Source organism: Nelumbo lutea, chromosome 7, assembly GCF_056320005.1.
Source record: "Nelumbo lutea isolate HS-2025 chromosome 7, American lotus-T2T, whole genome shotgun sequence".
Classification (NCBI taxonomy): Eukaryota; Viridiplantae; Streptophyta; class Magnoliopsida; order Proteales; family Nelumbonaceae; genus Nelumbo; species Nelumbo lutea.
The window spans coordinates 20,915,672-20,933,950 of NC_142690.1; the positions used below are offsets into that span (position 1 = coordinate 20,915,672).

The following is an 18,279-nucleotide window of genomic DNA, read 5'->3' on the forward strand; positions in this document are numbered from 1 at the left end:
AACGAGCCAAGCTCGAGCCTACTAGAGTTTGGCTCCCGAGTCGGCTTGATATATATATATATATATATATATATATATATATATAATAAAAATATTATAATTCTTAATTTTTTAAATATCAAATAAAAAATGTTTTTATATAATTTTTTTATTTTTATACAATATTTTTCTCAAAATTGAGCTCGACCGAGCTGAGCTCGAGCTCAAGGTTCTGGCTCGAGCCAAATTCGAGCCTTGTAGAATAGTCTCGAGCCGAGCTTGAGCCTAGTACTATTCGGCTTGGCTCGACTCGAATCCACCCCTGATCCAGGCGAACCAAACTTTTAGCTGTGTTTGGTTTGAAAGAAAAAGTAGGGAAAGGGAAAGGCGGGGAAACCCTTACAAACCTTGTATAGGTATCTATACCTTTCCCTACCTTTTCCTTCAAACCAAACATTGATCTATGCATGCATGTGTTACTATGTATATATGTAGTTTTACAAAATACTCACATAGTTTGGATCAGGACCCAATAACCGGTTGGTCACAATAGTCTTTGTAGCTGTGCATTGGGAACATCTCGCCATGGAGGACAAGAGAGATGTTCCCAATGCACGGCTGCAAAGCTATTGTCACCAGTTGTTGAGACCCTCGTTATGACTGGCTAGATCCGTCCCAACCAAGCCCACCTGACCCTAGTGTAGATATATAGTAAATATAGGATATAATGATAGTGGATAGGAGTTGATACTTTAAATATAGTACTTAGTAAGAGGGAATTGAATGAATTTTATATTAGCAGTTGAAATTATGTTTTTTGCTTTTATAATAAAAAGGACCAAATCAACAATAAATAAGGGTATTTTGGTCAAGAAATGTCCTATAATCTAATTCACATTCCCACTTTTAATAGTAGTATTGACAAATATTGATTGTACACATATATAGTCCCACTACATAGCAAGATATCCATTTGTCTTGAACTCATAAACACTAACTCTTGATGAGTTATCTTTACTGATTCCCAATTCATAATTTTATGTTTTATTACTGCTATTTTCATAATTTTAGATTTTGAATTAGCGATCTATAATAACTCATAATAGATTGTAAGATATCCATTTTTGTACCTAATAAAATACAAAAAAAAAGGATCAAGCAAGAAAATATCAATAAAAAAGGATAGTATATAGCCATAAAAGTTATGATTTAAGAAAAGAAAAGTTTGTCATTCATTCCTTTTTTTATCTTTGAAAAATACTCAATTTATTTAAGAAAAGGAAAAATCCCAAGAAGAAAAAAAACATTAAAGCAAGCAAAATTATCAACTACTACGAATCATAGTGCACGTTAGAGAGGAGGTAGCCCCTTATTGAATCCATCATTTTCCATTCCATGCACTTAGTTGTGCCTGGCCTTGACGAACACAAATGGGAACTCTCTATGCTCAGACACAGAAAGCCACCTTGTCCCACTTTCTGATGATATGCGCACATTCCCACACACAACCTTGCATGATTTGCACACGCTAGGGCAGTATGAAATGCGGTACTCTGGGCTAGAGCTACTAATTCGCTCGATCTTGAACCAATTTCTCACAGTTGAGGAACCAGGGTGTCCTGGTTGTCCGCTGATTGTAATGTACCTTCTTGTCCTCGGTGAAGAAGATCCCTATGATTCTTGAACCTACTAAACTATAGGCATCTCTGAGAATCTGATGTTCACATCTGTCAACTCAAAGATAGTTCTTGCCCCAGATGATGATGGGATTCTCACTCTAAGAAGCATCCTCCCAACGGCTCGCTCTTTGGGGAGTGAGATAATCCTCCCTTCCATTGAAGCTGATACTAGAGAGAAAGATATAGGTGTGCCAAACTTCATTTCAGAACCATGCTGCATCACAACTAATGAGTGAGACCTCTCCCTTCTGTCGAGTGACACGCCGCCTCCGCCACCTTGGATGGCTAAAAGAATGTAGCAGGGTTGTCCTGCTTGGATTTCATTGCCATCTATATCAACATCGATTGGTGATGAGACTCATGATGAGATGAGGCTATGACCTCAAACTTCATAATTGATGATAACACAATCAAGAGAGATGAAATCAAGAAAGTAGTCCCCATGGGCAGAGTGAAGATATTGCTCGTAGCTAGAATTAATAACTCACTGGGTTGCTTAGAAGTTGTCTCAAAGTTATTGGGATCTGAGAGGAAGACGAGGAACCCTCCCTTTTATAGCTAGGTTGCTTTCTTTTGTCACAACAATATGTTGAATTACCTCCTAAAATAGAGGAATTTTTGTAGGAGAAAGTGTCAAGTGATACTAAAATGGGTCTCCATTGTATAACAAACCTCATTTTAATTTTAATTTGTTTGAATTTATCTTATTTTGATATATGTGATATTCATGTGTGCTTTGCTTGTGTGGCAATTTTAGATGATGATGCTAATAGTAATAATGTATTCACAAATTTCTATATATTTTATTTTTTATTATCTAATTATAACATCATGGGTTGACCCATTTGACTTGGAGTGTTGAATTGTGTACTTGTGGCATGGATAGAAGAAAGTTTTGTTTTTGGGTCCTTTTTGTTAAAATATGGGTTTTATATTATTAAATGTATTCTATATAGATCTAATTAATAGAATTTGTTTATGAGAAAATACTTTAAATAGAGAGAACAAGAATTAATATATGGCAAGTTAGGAACAACATTTAAAAAACATATTGAAAAAATTTTCTCATTGGGTTCTAATAAAAATTAATGGAACATTAAATGTATGGAATCGTAATATTAATGTCAATGGTGACATAGCTATGTATAATAGGTTAAACCTTCTATCCTTGCCATATCATAATGTTTTCATACTATATGTAATGGGGGTGTTATGAATGACAAGAGGAGAACTTTTGGATTTTGTCTTTGTAATAGCTTTTTTAATTTGTTGTTGTTGTTGTAAGTGGTAAAGTAGGTTTGCTTATATAAAAAACACAGAGCTTATAACCACAACAAAATCACCATAAGCAATGCACAACGATTGGGAGAGCGACACACCAAAACCCCAAAAAAAAACTTCAAGAAGAGAATTGGTAGAAGAAAAAAGTGAGGAAAGGAAAAAGAAGGAAGAAATAGGCTAGGGGAAGGTAGAAGGATGAAGAACCTAGAGGAAGAGAGAAAAATGAGCGAATAAAACAGTAGGAAGAGAGACACGGGAGGAAGGCCCAAGGATGAAAAAACTGAAGGAAGAGAGATATATGTGAGGAAAGGAGAAAACTCTGCAAAGAAAAAAAGTGGAAAAACCAACTAAATTAGACTAGTCTGAACCGCTTCTACACATGAGGCAGCAGATAAGTGAACACCGAGAGCCCCACATGAGTAGATACCAAATAGCACAAGGAAGGCCCCATGTTGTACCCCCCTTTCCTTTTAAGCATAGGATTTTCTATTGGATAATATACAAAGTTGAATTCAATTTTAGTGGGAGTAAGAACTAGGGCGTGCATAAGAGGAGAAAAGAAACCACAGGCTGTGATGTTCAACTGGATGATTTGAATGTTATGTTAGGGTTACGGTTAACATTTGGTAATCTAATAACACTTGGGTTAGTGTTGGCCCTTCAGACAAAGCAATCAAACCTGAATCTTGACTGTATAGAATTATTACTGGTAGTAAATACAATTTTAGATAAAAATAATAATTTTCATATCTTATTGGAACCCATTAAAAAAGATAAGTAATTAAAATATGGTGTGCTGGTGGATTTAAATTTTGCATTTTATGTATATTGTTAATAAAAGTACTTATTTATCATGTGCATTTTTCTTTAGTATATAATACACATGTAATATTTGGGATGTGCACACATTTTTTTGACATTTTTTTGTATTTTCTATAACTTTTTTCTATCTTTTTATGATTTTTTATTAATATAATTATGATATTAAGTGTTGACCTATTTGACTTGAAATAGAAAACAATCTCATTTTGGGAAAATTTTAAAATTTCTTTCCATATCCATAATTAATTGTAAACTCAACTCTTGTTTATTACACTTATCTTTCTTTAATATGACAAATTTAAAGTATTTGGGATATGTCAAAATTTTCAATATTTTTTTTTTGTTTTTGTAATTCGATCTATTCTTTATTTTTTAGGGTAAAAGACTTAAACCTCCCTTCACTTTTATCCTAAATACCGAAACATCCCCTCATTTTTTAAATTGGACTAAGACCTCCCATGTCTTATGAGGTCATAAGACAAAAGCCTCCCCTATGTTAACATTCCATCCACATGCATTAGCATGTGACATCATGTGGAAGTTATTTTTTCCTAAAACCCAATTCTGCCCATTATTTCCCATTGCTATGTTCTTAGTTTGCATACACAAAAACGTGATAGAGCTCTGCGCTTCCTATACCACCTAGCCACTAACATCTCTGATTCACAAATGGTTACTGATGTAGAGCGATCCGGTCACTCCTACCTGGCACTCACGTGGCTCTTGGAAGATACATGAGAAGAAGAAAGTTCTCGGAGGGAGTTACCCGGCGGGAACACTCCGATGATTAAGTTAGTACTTGATAGGAGAAGCAAGGAGAAAGACGAAGGCTAAGAGTGAAGATAGCGCACGTACCGAATATGATGATCCCCCTCCTCCTTGATGCTAAGCTCCTTATAGCAGGAATTTGTTACCTCCCGCCCATCGGGCTCTGACAGGGTGGGTATAACCGCCACTGCCAACTTGCCGCAACCGTTATTGGCAGGGCTGAGGTGGCACGAGCGGGGCCGTCACTGCCGGGTACGTGTCTGTCAGGCGTAGGACACCTTCTAAAGGTGGCAAGCACGACGCTGCCTGAAGAGGGACACGACTGCTGTCACCAGATTTGTCGGGTACGGCGGTCGGGCAGGAGATCTTCCTGCCTTCCTTCATGCAGCTCTCCGAGCTGCCACATACTGGGGTGCTTCAAGGTAGATAGGTCCCTGCCTCGAAGCACCGGGGTGCTCCCTCCCAGGTGGGGAAAAGCTTGGCGTCCCTTAGGGGAGAGCCTGGGCTCTCCGAGCTAGGCGGGGGACTGACCCACCGAGGTATTAGCCCTCGGCGAGTTGACTATCTTTGACTTGGAGTTTCCTTCCCATCGAGTCGAGATCATGCTACTAGGCTGGACTGTTCACCAAGCCAGGTCATGCACACGTGTTCTGGGTTCATGCGATTGAGCCAAATTGTCCTCCATCAGTTACCTCTCACCAGCAACACCACCACACTATTTGTTTTGGTATTGCCACTTTGCCCATTTGGGTCAAGCCTTGGCTATTGGTCAAATATGGTTGCATCTAGATTGTTTATAGAATGACTGCACAACACTATTTTGGAGGTTGTTTGGACTGATTTCTTAATCTAGTGCTTCATTTTGTGGGCTTTTTGGATTGTCAGAAACAGGGTTTTATTCCATAAGATTCTCCTAATGCTTTTTGCACAATCCTGAGGGTTTCTATGTTAGTGGTTGAATCATTACCCAAAATAAATAAATAAAGAAAAGCTTGTTGTTGAATCATGAATGGATTGAACGTACCAGGATTGAGAATCTGAATGATTCTAGCAAAAGGTTAAGAGTTGAGTTTGTACATCATACCAGTATAACAGTTTAGTATGATGGTTCATCAGTGATGGGGAAGTAGCTACGACTGCATAGGTGATCATTAGATTGTTATCAGGTTCATAGAAGAACAAGCTGGAACATACATATTCGTGGTCAAATTGTCCTCTTTTGTGATTCTAAAACTCTTATTACTCGGTTCTTTAACATTTCATCGTATTAGTCATGATACAAATAAACTGGCTCATATATGGTGTGTTAGTTAGAGAGTCAAGGCCTTGTCTTGAATGGGTTTTAGTCCGTATTGATGTAAGTTCCTTTGGGTTTAATGTATAATTTTATCCTTTCCGGAGAGAAGAAAATAGTGGTTACCCTTTATTTTAGGGCTGTTCATAAGAATGCCCAACCTGACCAAATTGACCAACTCGGACCGATCCAACCTGAGTCAGTCGGGTTTTCATTAGTACCGGTCGATTTTGGGTTGGGCAAATATATAAACCGATATATCAGGCCGATTTCTGTTTTCTTGTGTGAAAATCGAAATCAATCCGACCCGAACCGAACTAGTACTAGTTCGGTAGTTCCTAGTTTGAGTAGTTTCCTACTTAACCATAATTAGTCTTCTACTAGAACTAGAAGGCCCATTAGGCAATTACAATTAGAATAGGCAATCTATCATAGTTTATAACTTTCTATAATCTTTTATACCAAATAGGCAACCCATTAGGCAATTACAATTAGAATTCAATTAGGTGTCCTTTTGTACAGAAGCAAAACCAAAACCGACCCAAAACGATCCAACCCGACTCAAAACGACCAGGTCGATTTGGCCTATCAGTTGGTTGGTTTCGGTTTCCACCTCAGGCAACCCGACCAGGTCGGGTCGGTTGGGAAAACCCCAATAAACCGACCCAACCCAACCCGTGAACACCCCTACTTTATTTCTCAGTTTTGGTAGTTTTCATAAATTTAAAGAACAATAAAGAATCTAAAGGATCTTTTTATTGTTTCTATCAAATTTAATGGAATCTTATTCTGACATGGAAAGTTAAGTCCCACTATAAATTAGAAGGGAGGTATTAGTATTTATTTTGAACTTTAGGGGAGTATTAATTCTTTTACCCTATTTTTTATTATTTAATTTTGACATCAATGGCTTGACCCTTTTTACCTAAATGATTAGTCTATTATGGTGCAAGTTTGCAAGTTTGGGCTGAGTTTGTGCTTAACCTAGGCCCAACCCTATGCATTGGGCCGAAGAGTCAAGCATGATCTATTCAACTTAGGTCTATCCCATATTGAAGGTTGATACACTCTGATCGGGCTTGGACTTGGATTAGTTAATCTTTCCCATGCTAAAATTTGATATAAATATGTGTATATATATATATATATATATATATATATATATGCATGTATGTAAATATATAGATAGTCATGCCAGACCAGCCCGAGCACCAAGAAGAAGCCCACCCAATTTGCACCGGTATGGGTCACTAACCACCAATTAAATGAAAAATAGTTTTCTTTTTAAGTTAGTTTAAATTTTTATTATATTTTCATCATTAACAAAAATAACTCTTACTTATCACCATTATTCTTGTTTAATATGATGAAATACATAATATTAAAGATGTACCCAAATGTTTTTCTACATATTTTGTATTTTAAATATTTTTGTCAAATTAATTTTTAAAACTTTTGTTATTTAATTATGGAATTGCTTATTTGACCTTAAATGTTGAACCATTCATGCGCTGCATGAATAGTAAAAATGGTTTCTTTTCTAGTTCAGTTTTAAATTTTGTTATTTACCATACTTTACTTAACAGGATAAACATATAATTTTAGAGAAGCACCTGATTTCTTATAGTTCTTATATTTTTTATTTGTTTTTTCAACCATTAATGTTTAAATATGAGACATTGGTTCAGCCATTTAACCTAGATAGTTGAACTATGTATGTGTCTGCTCCATAGACAAAAGGAGAGTTTAGTACTCATGTTGGGTTTGAACATATAGCTTTTGTATTATTAAAATTAGTAGAATTTAAGGGTATAGATTCAATTAGTAGAATGTAGTAGTGGTAAATAAACACTCTTCAAATGAAGTATCTAAGGAGGGAGAATGGGCGTTAACACATTAATGAGGGAATTGAATGAAGTGAAGTATTACATTTTGTAACCTAATAGTTAAATAAGGACCAAATTCAAATGTAAGGGTGTTTTAATCAATAAAAAAGTCCCAAAGTTCATTTATTGAATATACAGTAAATATAGGATTTAAAGATAGTAGATAGAAGTTAATACCTTAAATATAGTACTTAATAAGAGGGAATAGAATGAATTTTATAGTAGTAGTTGAAATTATGTTTTTTTTCTTTTTAATAAATAGGGAGCAAATCAACAACAGAGATATTATTTAAACAAGAACATTCTAGATTATAGTCCTCATTCCCACTTTTAATAGTAGTATAGATTATTTGGGTTATAGTGTTTGATGAGCCACTTAATTGTAGAAATGGCAATTATAGCCATGAAGAGTTGTCTAAAACAGAGTAAAAATGGGAAAAAGGAGGAGATTCACGTACCAGGAATGATTTCTTAGCTTTGAGTCATCTGTCGTCTTTTCTGGTTAATGTTGGAGCTCAAATGGAACAAGTGCTTCAAATAACGGGCCCTATAGGTTGCTTCTTTTAAGTATTTATTTTGAAAATAAGTACTTATTTTGAAAATAAGTATTTATTCTCTCATTTTTCATCAAACACGAATAAGTGCTTATTTACCAATTATGTGTGGCCCCACCACTTATTATTATAATTGGGTCCATCAGGTCAGACCTGATTGTTTCGGAAACCGATCTGGGTCTAAAATTAAAAATCCTATTAGATCTGATTCGATTCTGGGTCCTTAGTATTTCTCGTTGAATCGGTTTTGATTCTACCTAACCCAACCCATAACAACTCTGATACAAGACAAATACAGCTTTGGAGGCATTCAAGATTGGAAGTAGTAAGCTTTTTTTGGGATATGGCATACAAAGGAACTAGACAATAAGTCTTTTATACTTTGGTTAAATTAAAACAATTTATTTATATCATTTGCATCCCATAGATTTAATCTATTTCTGGCTAAGGTTCAGTTTGAAAAGAGTACAAATACAAATGTGTACAATACAAATATATATAATATAATAGAAAATACAAGGTTTTTGTACTCTACATTTTTGTACTTGTACTCCTTCCAAACTGAGCCTAAAGAACAATGGGAGGAAAGCAATTTTGAACATTGTTTTACTTGAAGCCAAAGATGTGCTTAATTAAGATTTGGTTGGTAGTTATTGCTGACTGGGCCTTGAACAAGTATTTTGAGCAATATTGTGTTTGGCATTGGCACTACTACCTAAAATATTTAAATGAAATGTTTATATTCAATATGAAACCACCTTACTATATTCACCTTCATAAAATGGCCAAATTTAAATATAAATGTTTTCCAATAACTGTATTATTCATAGATAGATTTGTTCATGAGCCAGGTAGCCCAATGGCCCGGCCCGGCTTGGCCCATTATAAGTTGGGTTTGGTCATAATTTTAGGCCTGCGGGTTCAGGCTCGGGCCTAAAACACCGGGCCTGACCTTTTTTGGTCCAAGCTCGAATTTTCTCAAAAAATCTCGACCCAAACCCGGCATAATACTATATATTAAATTATAAAAAATATATTTATTTAATAAAAATATATCTATTAGCAATACAAAAGCACCCTTAATTAGTGGCTTTGATCTTCTTATTTTCTTGTTTTAAGTAAAATTATTGTAGACTTTCATTGTTCATTATAAGAATTCAATAAGCCGGAGAAAGAATATAAAATTAAATAACATCCAAAAAAAAGATGGGTTTGGTGTTGGATTACTTCTGCTGAGAGTAAAGACAAATAATTGAAAGAGATGACCAATAAAAGAAATTCAAAAAGAAATTATTGTCATTGATTGAGCACGCGTAATACAAAAGTTATCAATGAACACATCCAAAGACAAAAAACAAAGAAAGACCCAAATGGACCCACTAGACATTAATAAGGAACCTGTTAATCAACATGCATTGAAGTAACCACTTGTAGTGTTCTCATCCAACACAAACTGGCATGAGGGCCTTTCTCATTGCAAGTCTTAACATATATATATATATGGAATTATTCAACAATTTGCAAATTGCATTAATTACATATGGATTTATTTTCATTATAAGTAATATGGACCAGTGTGGGTTAAGGATTTAAACCCTTATTGATGTGGGGTTTGAGTAAAGGCCCCATCACATTTAGGTTTAAACTTTTTTTTAGTAGAAAGCCATTTACAGCACTTTAAAAGAAAATGATCCATTATAAGTTTAAAGAACTAGAAGAGCTAGGAGCCCATAAAGGACTTAGGTGGAAGTGATAGGAAATGATTTAACTGCCTATAATTTGATGATGGATATAACTCTCAACATGGTGAAATATGACTCATGTAACCAACTCCATCAAGTTGGGACAAGATTTAGATGATGATGGTATTTTTTTTTATATTCTTTCATCAACAAAGTTATCCCAAATAAACTAGCTACTAGCATGCATACTCATGCAAACAAACCATTTGATCATTCATACATACGATCTAATTTATATGACCAATGTAGTCATCACTACCCAGGCTCAAAGTATCAACACCCCTTTACATATTGGGTAATTTAAAATGGATGACACTGTTAGATTAAATTTATTTTTAAACTTTCAAAAATTGAGCTAGAACATATTTAAGAGAGATCAGTTTCAGTCAGTGCCAGAGGAGCCATGGCCCCTATATAGTTCAGAAAATCCCCACTGCAATACAGCTTTTCATGTAAATTTTACCCTCCCCACTCTCCATATCAATGGTTGATTCCACTATGGGTCCATCCATACTTCATTTATGTTTTGTGCCCCCTTATAATAATTTTCTAACTCCACCCCTGGTCAATGCAAACTCTATTGAAACACCACTGGAACAGCCTTTATTACATCCATACTTCTGTGCATGGTGAGATATTCCCAATGCAAGGCTATAAAGACTGTTCGAATGGGATTTGCACTGAACGAATCCGATTTTTATTTAAAAAGAGTATTGATCTTCAAAAGTAGTCAGATGTCAAACTAGCACTTGCAAGGCAATTTTTGCTACTTGTATACCTAAATTAATGAGGGTTGTCACCCTCTATTTAATAGGTTAGGTGGGTGGATAAACACGTGGCAATACTTTGGTATGCTTCAAAGGGGATGATAGGCTATGGGTGGTTTCTTCTTAGGTTACCCATAAAAGAGAAGAAAAAGGGTAAGGGATTTTTGAACTTGTATTCCCCTCAGAATTTTTTTTTTATTTCTTTATTTTACTTTTTGCAGCCCCCTCCTAATCTATTAGTAGCCCCCTATAAATCACATCCTACCCGTGAATTAATATCAATCCACGGGCAGGATTCAGTCCACCCCTAAGAAATCCTAGCTCCACATAGGGTTGGACTGAATCATAAAAACCCCTAAATTCAAGTGCCGAGGTTATGTACTCCTTTTAGGTACCCCACAAAGATCCTGCTAAAACTGCTAATATAAGTGCATGAACTCAAACTATTTTAAGAGTCAAAAGTCCTATTCTTCTAATATAGTTTCTTATTTAGACATTGGTCTCTAGAGATCACAAAAGCGTGTTTGAACTATTAATATTACACATTATTGTACGGATCATGAAAATGATGACTCTTAACTCAGTCCGATTAATTTTATAATATTTATTATTGGTTTGAGTTTTTTTTTTTTTTTTTTTTTTTGGTCTTTAGGTCAAATTCGTTGAAAGTGTAATTCAAAGTGAAAATGACATTGATGTTTATAAGTTGGTGGTTTCTATGATACGACTATTTTCAATCTATATTTTTTTATTAACCAGTAAGATAGGAATTTGATTTGGCCAAGAATATTAAATATTAATTTAATTTAGACTATATAATATAGAGCATTTTAATCCAATATTTACTTAATTTTAGGAGTATATAAGTAAAGGTTAGATTAAAAATGCTCGTTATTATATACTCTAAAATTAATATTTAATATTCTTCATCAAGTCAAGTTCCTATCTTATTGGTCTAATTAAAATATCTAAATTCCTCTCTTGAATTATCCAAGAAAAAAAAACAATAGAAGTTTCCTCTCTTATGCTTTTTTTTATAATGTTTTATAAGCATCTTCTCTTATGCTGGAAGTATGCTAGTTCCTAAATTTATAGTATACAGGTTTGAATAAGGTTGATTTAGCTGGTGTTTGGAATCAATGTAATTTTTTTGAAAAATGACACCACATTTGTGTTACTACTGAAATCCATTTTTTCAGACAACACCTTATGTTTGGTTATGCGTTTTTTTTTTTCAAAAAATGTTTTCTCAAATTACGCCTTAGAAAGGTGTAAATAGTAGAGAACTAGTATACAAGGTTCAAAAAATTGGCACGTATCGTATTATGAGTTTCATGATATGCCCTTACAGATGGTATATTAGGGTTTTAACCGGTTCAGGGGTGGACGGAACCTTAAACCGGCCCCTCTGAATTGGATTTGAAGAAAAAAAAAAGTAAGAAGCAACTGATACTGCCTGATATACCTATACCGATGTATTGAATATATCAATATTTTGAACCTTGCTAGTATCCATTGTTCATATGGATCCCTTGTGCCAGTTCGAGAATAAATTTGGAGCCCAATAATCAGGCCCAGCATCCACAGACCACATGTAAGAATCTTTCATAAACAGGAGGCTGGAGATGTTTTCCAATAAAACAAAGAAGTATATATTCTGTAGGGATTCCTTTTCTAGCAAATTAATCCTTCTCTTTATCCTTTACTTCAACTTAAAGTATACGTTTAAAGCATTTGCAACTACATTTGCTTTCTAAATTTCTAGACCGACCCTTTTATTCCATAAAAGGCTTGATTCTTAATTTGATTGTCACTTTTTTTTTTTTAATTTTTATGGAGAAATAGTAGCGTTTTCTTTTCTAACCACCTTGCTTTATTACAGTCATAAAGATGATGATTTGAGACTCATTTACTGTTTCTTTTTTCCCCTTTTTTTCTGCTTTTCATTGGGTTGAGAGATGGTTGGTTTGGGTTTGATGGGTTACATCAAAATAAATCAAATTATAAAGTAAGATTTTCATCCTTTTAATATTCAAAATATATGGCATCATCAAGAAGAATAAAGAATACCATTCAACTTAGGGCTGCAAACAGATCAATCCCAAATCTCTCTCTCTGAACTAAAAAAACCAAGGAATCCATTTCAAGTCCAATATGGTTCAACTTCAACCAAATGAAACTTTCATATTCAGGCATCCTTCAAGCCTACAGATTTTGTACTTTTTTTTTTCTTTCTTTGATCTCTTTTGTTTTTTGACCTTTTTCCTATATATCTTTAATATGCAGCTAAAGCAAATAAGATAAAGACATACAGCCGCACGAGGGAAGTTATTTGAACAATTCTCTTCAATGGAGAGTATATTTGGTGGCTGGAAAAAACTTGGGCCGGTAATGGCCTAAATTCAGACCCAAATTCCATTTGGGTTAGTCAGGCTGTTTAAGAGGTTGAAAGCCCAAGAATGCCCACTTTGTTCATACATTGGGCGCAAGTCCCATCCGAAATGCCTTTGTCACATGTCCCAACTCCTAAGGAAACAGTACAGCTCCTATATAATGAACAAGGTGAGTGTAGGGCTGATGTGGGGTAGCCAAGACATGGACAATCCAAATGGTCCTCCATCTAATGTATGGTTAAGATTCTTCACAAATTTTTTTCCACGTGGAAAAAGGTAATGGAGTACATTTTTCTTTCCGTATACACTTGCTACATGGGGAATGGGAGAAAGTCTGCTGGTCAACTTTTCAATGTAAGACAGACCCAAGATTGTTTCACATGTTGGGGAGGTCCAGATGCGGTCCCACATGTAACCCTCTCGACCATCTTACCCATTGGACCAAGTTTCAAAACCCAAGCCCACGCCACGTGTCATGGCTCTCTTTTCAGAGTTTCTTCAATGGAAAACAGCTAGTATTGCTTGGGGAAGGTCCAAAAATCCACAATCTGGCATGTACCAAGAGGAGGCTCTCTTGTTCCAGATATAGCCAAGACAAATCAGGTCCACGCTAATCTTGTCCTACTTATTCCACCAAGGTTGGGCCCAGAGATTTTGGATGAATTTGGGCCTGAGCTGGCTCTGATCCATGTATGTAGGTTTTAAGGGTCAGGGTCCAGCCTGGTCCAACAACTCAACCAGCATCAAGGAAGATTCACTAGTGAATTGGAACTTGTGGTTCCCATCCTCTCCTTGACCAGTCACTCTCAATAGTATCTTAGACCAAATGCATAATTTGGTTGTTTCTTTGGCCTATTCATCCCACTTCCTTCAAGCTTCCATATAAGAGGCATTGACCAAATAGTCACCTGCCCATATTTGGCTAGATTTTTCTGTGGAATGAAGGTTTCCTATTCCCTTGCATCCATCTGTCTGTCTATCTATCCACAAAATAAAGGAAGAAGATGAAGAAAAGGCCTGAATGATTATCCAATTTCATGGGTGGTAATCAATCCATTCAGTAGATCAGAAGAAGAGAAAGGTTTTGTTGGAAAATTGGAACACTACCAAACAGTCTTAGGTCACAGCCTGAGAGAAGTCCTTGTGTTTCATTCTATACTCTATTGTAGACCAAAAATCTATTCCTGCAATGCAAATAATGAAGACCTTCTGGATCTTCAAATCTAAAATTCAAAATTTGACGAGTTGATTTTATCTAAGAAAAGGACCAATACATGGTGGGGTATAGAACTGATGTATACTAGAAAGTGATTATATAAGCTATCTCAGAGGATGCTTTGTGCTTTCAATACCTTCAGCTTACATATTTTCTTGAAATTGTTGAGTAGACTGGCACAAGGTTGGGGGTCCCATCTTCTTGTTTGGGAAAATTACTCAAACTTCTCAATTGTCCATCAACAAGATGTAATTAACACTGAAATCCTTAAAAAGCTCAGCCTGGTTAAGAGAGCCAGATGAGATATAAATCTGCTAGTTGATTAGCTTCTCTAAACACTTGTGAGTAATCCCTCTTTTCAAATATAGGGTTGGACATACCCCATCATGTGTAATGTCAAGAAATCCCCCCCCCCCCAACCCCACACCAAAAATGCCTATATGCAATTGAAGTTAAAAAAATACCCTTATGTCACAGATTTTAAAGGTTACCGCAGCCTCTCTTTAAACACAAATAAAATATTTGAAGATTGATCTTTCATCATCATCATCCAAGCCTTATCCCATATAGGTGAGCTGCATGAATCCTGTTTTGGCATTCTGTTTTTGTTTAATGCCATATCCGTTATTAAATTATGAGCGCTTAAATCAGTTTTTACTATTTTAACCCATTTTCTTTTTGGTGAAGAACTAAAGATTGCTCTTTCTTCATATGTAAATAACATTTCCTTTGTAGAAGCTGATTTCCCACCCACCCTCTACTCTAGCCTTTTATTCTTTTTGTCAAAATAGATCTCTATTCCTTCCTTTGTAATTTACAACTTTGCATGTATATCTGGCCACAAAGAAGATGAAAGAAAAGAAAAGCAAATAAACAAGGGAAGAGGAAAAGAAAGATTTTCTTTCGGGGGATGGTGGAATTAGTTTTGCTTCCTCTCACTCTCCACTTGTATCCTTTGCTTTCTCTACTTTGTGGAGAGAATAAAAGAGATCAAGGAGAATATTTACCTTGCTATTTTTTCATAATTCCATTCTTTCTTTGTTTTCTTTCTTTTCTTTTCGCTAAATTTTCTTTTTGTTTCCTCCATTTTCTTTCGAACCAAACACAATGTTTCTAGACCGAGGCAAGGTAAGGGCATTTCAAATTTAAAAAAAGAAAAAAAAAACTGCTAAGAAAACATATGTGATAATGGATGATTAAGCCCATTTTTTAGTAATTTTATCTTCTTGTTTTACATATATTAGACTCTAGTTAAGCCATCTCACAAAAAAAAAAAAAAGAAGAGAGAAAAGGTACACTAATGAAAGTGGTATTCAGTCTACCATTTTCCTATAGGTCAATCAGAATGCAACTAATTGCATTTTGCTGCCTTTTGTATTAGGCCATTAGGGTATTAGACAGTTCTCAATTCTCATAGAGCACCTTCAGTAGGATTTTATAGCATTGCTAATGTTTTTTTTTTTTTTGGAAGTGTAACTTTTTATATATTTTAACCTCTCCAACATAAGAATCTTGTAAATTGGAGGGACGTATAAAAGGCAAAAGTTTGTTTTGCTAGATATAAGTTTTACTGAATAAATCTCCAAACAAACCCATAAGTCAAATGGTTAATAAAAGTCAGACCATGCTGCTTCTTGGTGTAAGCCTTCTATCTGGTGGGGCATATTCATTGGTGAGCTCTAATCCTTTGACCAAGCAACAAGTGTCTAGTTGTGTGTGTCCGGAGTCCAGATGCAACTCTTCCAAATCTGTGGCTTCAGAGTCCATCCTTTGCCTGACCTAATCAAAGAATTTGGGTTTTACTTCAAGCCCATCTTATTCATGGGCTTGTCAAATTCTGATGGGGCCACATCAAAATAGACCGGCCTCACATGTCACTTTCAAAAGAGCATTGCTTTATATTGTCATATGTGCTCGTGAATTGCGGGAATTGACTCATAAAAGCGATCAATTAATAAAAATATATCTAGGGCCGGTCTTATATGATTAATAACAACAAATACATCCAAAATCACGAAGTAAAAAACGATGAAATTGTACAGTATACCTTATCAAGTAATCAAATAAACAACTTCAATGGAAGGAACCACCTGTCAATCTCTCATCCGACACGAACGCGCAAAGCTTTCTTCGTGCCAACACGTCATGCAAAGATGTAACTAGTTGACAACTGGCATAAGCTCTCACTATCATAGGTCATATTAGGACCTATTTTAACCTAATTTGATTAAAACTAAAGCTACTTGGCAGTATTATATGGTCATCAAAATTGATGGATGTGATGATGAAACCAAACCCTTCACTACTGCTTCCATTATTTCATCAATGAGAGATCATAATTCATGAAAGAAGATCAATAATATATTTGATGGGGCCACCAGGTCATCAATACCATCCAATTGGATAGAGGTGCCAAAGTAGAAGTCAGAGCTTGCTAATATAAGCCCAATTAATGAAGGTTGGCATCCTATATTAATGGGTTCTTCTTAAAAAACAAAATGGTTAGATGGATGGCACATTCTTTTGGTATGTTTCAAGTTTCAACAGGGGACGGTAGGATGTGGGTGGTTTGGTCTCTACCTGGGTTACCCATCAAAGCAAAAGAAAGATTTGTTGAATTCCTTGTTTGCATTTGGAATGGGGAGAAAATACAAAAGTGTACCCCACAAGATCTTGTTGAGATAAGTAGGGGGGGGGGGGGCAATTTAAAAGTTTTTGGAATCTACATCCTCTATTTTTAAACTAATCTACTAGTCTACACTTTGGTCTCTTTACAATACACAAAATAGGGTTTGAGAAAATAAATTATTATTTTATAGATATGAAATTAATGACTCAGAGCTTAAGCCACATTAATATTATTTTATTGTACTTGTTTTTTTTGGTTTTTGGGTTTAAGGGTTTAAGGGTTTTTCTATAATATACGTCTTCAAGTCAATTAAATTGAAAGTGGAATTCAAATTCTTCACATACAAAAGAAGGGTTTGCTGGTCTACAACTTTAGAGAAGTCTAAACAATCCACGAATTTTCCACAATACAAATTCTAGCCAAAACGGAACCTTCTTTGCAAGCATATCATCATTATCATCCAGACCTTGCTCAAATTGCATAAATCCTATTTCGCCATTTAAGCCCTTTTGGACTTGCTCATAATTCTTTTAGTCCTTCCAACCTATAAGAAATCATTTCTTTTAATGAGGTATTGTAGATGGTCTTCTATGCATGTGATCAAACTATTTTAATCTAATTCTTCTCCTATTTTATCATTTATTAAAGTTATTCCTAATTAGATTTTTTTACAAGCATATCTCAAATTCGAATCATGCTAATCTTTATTTATTATTTAGATTTTGGATTAGGGTAAGATTTGTCAAATTTGTGAATATCTAGATTTTGTTATTTGGTGACTCCCATCTGACATCGTGGAATTCGGACAGGGCTAGTCATTTCATTTCCACGGAATCAGGCTAGGAAAGGCTTCTTATCCCAATGGATGAATAAGAAACCTAATTATAGCCTGACTAACCTACCTACTACTCCCAATTAACCATAAGCAGTTTGCATTAATGCATTAATTTATGTTTTAATTATTTTTGTTTTTATACACCCAACATGCTGTTATTAATCGTTGTTACAGTTATTAATCACTCCGGTGCAATTGTTTAATGAAGGTTGTAATATTTGTTTCAAAAATCAATTTAATATTCTCTTGTCAAGTCAAATACTTTTAATTTATATTTGTTTAATGCACAAATTATTTAATTAAAATAATATTTTTAATAAAATACTCATATAGGGACCGACTAGGATGGTCTCAACAACGGTCGAGGTCCTTTTCCGTTAGCCTGTTACCACCAACCCCCATCCAATTTCCTCCCCCATCAGAAGCAGATCTGC

General features: G+C 35.1%; 1 pseudogene; it reads right to left on the bottom strand.

The window, feature by feature from the left end:
* Positions 1-1,234: 1,234 nt before the first annotated feature.
* On the bottom strand, positions 1,235-2,165 carry LOC148845562 (kunitz trypsin inhibitor 5-like; annotated as a pseudogene).
* Positions 2,166-18,279: the final 16,114 nt, after the last annotated feature.